The sequence below is a fragment of the Carassius carassius genome, chromosome 6 (genome assembly GCF_963082965.1).
Source record: "Carassius carassius chromosome 6, fCarCar2.1, whole genome shotgun sequence".
NCBI lineage: Eukaryota > Metazoa > Chordata > Actinopteri > Cypriniformes > Cyprinidae > Carassius > Carassius carassius.
Window position 1 is genome coordinate 10999693 of NC_081760.1, and position 4823 is coordinate 11004515.

Sequence of the window (4823 nt, forward strand, 5' to 3'; positions counted from 1 at the left end):
TATTTTGCCTTTAATGTAAATAAACATGTTCAAACAATATACTTGCTCTTGTGAATTTATTTTTATGTTAATTACATTTACTTACAAATTCCCACTGGGGGAATAAAGACCTCCTGTTGTGAATCCATGCACAAAACAAAACACCAGCCATGAAGTACAAACCGAGGATTTGCAAAGAAAAATGTAGGAGGATTTCGATATAAACCAAGAAGAGACTGTTTTTCCTTGCTAAAGTAAGGAAACTTTGGTTCCTTTGCTCATAAACAAACTCACAAGACTAGCATATCATGGCATGCATGCTGCACATATGTGCTGGGTCATCCGCCAGAATGGCTTCTGTGTATGGCAGACAACGGAAGTAAGAGAAAAGTTTTATTACGTTTGAAATATGGATATTTTTCTTACAAAAATGCATGGATTCATTACAGGAGGCCTTTATACAAACCTTAATTGAAATTGCGTCATTACCTCAGAATCTTTTGACTATTCAAACAGGTACTAGACTTTGAGGATTACAACATGGCAGCATGCACAGTGTCTCGTTCCCTCCTTCTAGGGAACCGAGGTTATGTACATTACGGGAGACTTTCCCTATAAAGTTCGGTCTCTCGACACTGCGCAGTTTACACTTGGGGAAAAGAGCAGAGCCTTTTGACTACTCCATAAGGCACTCGAGGGGAAAACAAATGCCCTCTAACTTTAGCACAGTAATACAAACATAACTCTACACATTGACTGGCCGCAGCACTGCTGGAGCTGTACATATACTGTACATATATACCACTTGATACATAAGTAAAATAGCATACTTACCACTGTCAACAACCTTTCTAACACATGTAGAGAGTCGCTGACTATAATATACCATTATAGGCATGCCCTGGGTACACTGGACCTAGTCAAAACCACCCTGATCAACTGGGGACATAGCCAGAATAGGCAACAATCAATACCAGGCTGTAGATACATCACTGCAAAGACAGAACGACTGGTGTCAAGTCTGGTCACCCATATTTATATAGCGCTTTTACCAATACAGATTGTGTCAAAGCAACTGTACAGCTTTAATTAGTAAAATAGTGTGTAAACTATGTAAAATGACAATAGTAAACCCAGTTTTTTAAGTTAAAGGCAGTTCATCATTGAATTAAGTGATGTCATCATCCAGCTCAGTTCAGTTAAAATAGTATCTGTGCAATCAAGTCGACGATATCGCTGGAAATGAAGTGTCCCCAACTAAGCAAGCCAGAGGCGACAGCGGCAAGGAACCAAAACTCATTTGGTGACAGAATGGAGAAAAAAACTTGGGAAAAAAAACGGCTCAGTCGAGGGGCCAGTTCTCATCTGGGCAGACAAAACCAGCAGTTCAATTCCAGGCTGCAACAAAGTCACATTGTGCACAGGGTTTAATTGGTTCCTGTGGTATTTTCCCGATGGCCATCTAGGAGACAAGGTCTTCATTGGGGATCTCTCTCTTGGGCTCATCTAGTTGTTCTGGTCTCCATTGACATGTGAAGGATGGAATCTCCAGAGGCAAAAGAGGAAACACTCCACCAGTCTCTGGAGTGAGCGAAAACCACCCTGATGGTTAATGTAGGACACCACTTTCAAGTTGTCGGTCCGAACCAGAACGTGCCGATCCTTTAACAGTGGAAGAAAGCACTGCAAAGCTAAAAATGCTGCTTTCAGCTCTAGGCAGTTTATATGTCACTTTGCTTATGCACACTGTTCTTCTGTTGAAAAGGGCTCCCCAGTCCGTCAATGACACTTCTATATAATAAGAATTTTTCTGCTGATCAAACTGCCCATCAGGACTCCCTCTTAAACATCTTCGTGCTGAACCAGGGGGCTACTGTCTGCATGCATCTGAGGGTTACCAAGACACGGCACTGACTTGTTCTTCCATGCTTTGCCTGGCACCTGAGTTTTCATCCGTAGCAGAAGTGGTCTCATATGCAGAAGTCTGAACTGACATACCACAGTTACTGCTGTCATACACACTAAGAGTCTCTGAAAGCATTTCTCGTGGAAAGCTCTTTTCGTGGAAAAATTAGGTGGTGGTTGTTGCACCATTTCGAACACTACAAAGAAAAAGATCTGTTGCGCGGCAATGGTGGTTCATTGCCTTACACTGTTTCTAGGTCTCCAGAAATTTATCAGAAAATGAGCCTGCAGTCTCACCAAACTGGCCGATCGGAGATATGGGTGCATCCAACAGCCGCGCATTCTCTGACTCCCTCATATCCATCATCATGAGCCAAAGACGCCGCTGCAGTGTGACAAGACTGCCTATGCAATCAGGCTTCAGTATTTGGGAGGAGGGGGATGACCCCCCGAAGCATAAGCTACACAGTATCGAGAGACCAAACTTTATAGGGAACTAAACTGTCCCTCTATGCACTTTAAAGTATTCTTTCGTTCTTTCTGAAATCTGCCTGTCTTTTTTAATTTTCCAATGTCATGGTACTTGTGAAATAAATAAATGAAAATTAATTATATATATGGTATAAAAATGGTATATATAAAAAAAATGTGTGTTAAAAAGGTATTTTCCATTAAATGTCTTATTGGAAACAGACTAGTGGAAATGGTTGTCAAAAGAGATGGCGACAAATGGTTACATTTATGGCCCTGTCAAATGTGGCCCTCTAGTGCCTGCAAAATAAATTGCATCAACAACTCGCTATGGGCCATTAGCTAAGCGGCTTTTAAATCGTTAAATGATGATACTTGTTGTCCCACAACACATTATTGTAATAACTTGTGTCATACTACTACTGCATCACTGAATATTGTCTAAACTTACTGCCATTAGACAGGTTAAATTAATGATAGTCCACTTTGTATTTGGCTGATCTTGAAAATATGTGACATTTAGCAAGATGTTAAAAAATTAAAACAGAGAACACAGAGAAGGAGCTTCACATATTCATAATTCATCAGAGCTACAAACAATTTAAAAAAATAAATAAAAAAAGATTAATAATAAAAAAGATACAGGTACCAAAATATTTAGTGTGCATGTATAGGGAGAAATTAACTATCCAAGTGTTGCTTATGTTATCACACTACAATACAAAATTATTTGTCAAATAAATGAAACTTTATGAAACATTTATTTGAGTTGAAATTGTTAGCCTACTTCTAGAGAATGCAGTGATACATGACATGGAGAAAAATAACTGACTGAATGAAATGAGATGAAAGTAGCTTAAGATGAATTTGAAAAGTGTGCCCTCTACAAGCACAGGTGGCCCCTGCTTGCGCTGAACCCGTCACTGATCCCAACTCAAATTCAAACCAATTTAAAGAAATTAAAGATAACTATAAATAGGTACTGTTTTCAATAAATAAATATAAAATGTCATTTATAAATATGTATTAGTTACATATTTTAATACTTACTAATTCTTTATTTGTATATGTTTGTTTACTCATAGTCTTTACGTTTTTGTCCTGCTTTTCCTAAATAATTTTGAATGGCAGCTGATATTTCTCTGCCTTTCAGATGGTTTTGTTTGAACTTTAAATCTTATAATAATAATAATAATTATTATTATTATTAAATTGCATTTAATCTTTCAAAATGACAGATTTGTCCAGTAGATGGAGGTATGCATGCTTGATTTCAGAACTGCTATCTGGCAGTTGCTGACACTAAAGGATCCCTGCATTGGCACTTTGACCTTCCATTTATAATTTCACAAATAAGATGTAAACACATGGGGGCAGAAATTGTTAAATGAATTAACGGTGTCATCAATATGCTCTGCTTAATAAAGGACTATGTTTACATAACATTCAGGTCACCTTAAGTTGAAGACAAGAGCATGTACAATACAGGACAAGTCATCAAGGGGAAAACGTGTAAACGTTTGTACATTTCTTTTTCTCCAAAAAACACATAGAGCTCGAATTACATTAAAAAAACAAAACAAAACACACATTGTCTACCTCTACAAATGCTTTACTTTGCTATTTTTTTTTTTATTAAACTGATTAAATTAAATAAACATTAAGCGACCTCTCTCTCTCACACACACACACACACAGTTGATTATTTTATTTGGAATGACAAATATTGATTAAAACAACACAGCATCCAAATATTCACAAAGAGCCTATTATGTTTCACCTGACAATACAGACTATGCAAATAGTCGCAACCACATTAATAAGTAGGCTATGGATAAAGGTGACATCATCTTCTCCAAACATGCAGACTGCCTATGATTGCTGACATAGAACAATATCTGGCTGTTTGCTTAGAGGTCTTTTTACTCAGTCCAGCAATCTGCAAGCCTCTGACACATAATCTGTGCACATGTCCCAAGCTACCAAAAATAAGAATATTCAGTTTGATCCTGTAACCACACACTGCCAAAGCACTTGTTAATGACTGATACTTTAAAATTTTCTCAGAAAAACACAAGTCCATGTAAAGATCAAAACAACAGCCCACTTCCAGAATCAGAAAGTTCTTAGAAAGTTCATTGATGACTATGATGTCTGGAGTGTTTGGGTATTCCCTGAGAACACTTCTAAGGGAGTTTATATTATTATCAACCAGCTAGTTTTAACAGTTTTGTTAAACACACACACACACACACACACACACACTATATATATATATATATATATCCTACCAACAAATATTATATTAGTTTCTGCATGAAAATTACAGTTGTTGGTATTACTGACAAGAATATAACCGCTTCTTATATAGCACTTACAATCATTTTTCAAATTCAAATGTGTCGGTCTCTATAGCTATATTATTAAATAAAGATAGTTTGATGTGCACGGTGCTACGTCACCGTTGC

General features: G+C 37.3%; 1 protein-coding gene across 1 annotated transcript in view; it reads right to left on the bottom strand.

Annotated features, from left to right (window-relative positions):
• Positions 1-4823, bottom strand: part of LOC132142383 (serine/threonine-protein kinase 16-like) — a 498700-nt gene that overhangs the window by 33887 nt on the left and 459990 nt on the right. The gene's annotated exons all lie outside the window — the stretch shown is intronic.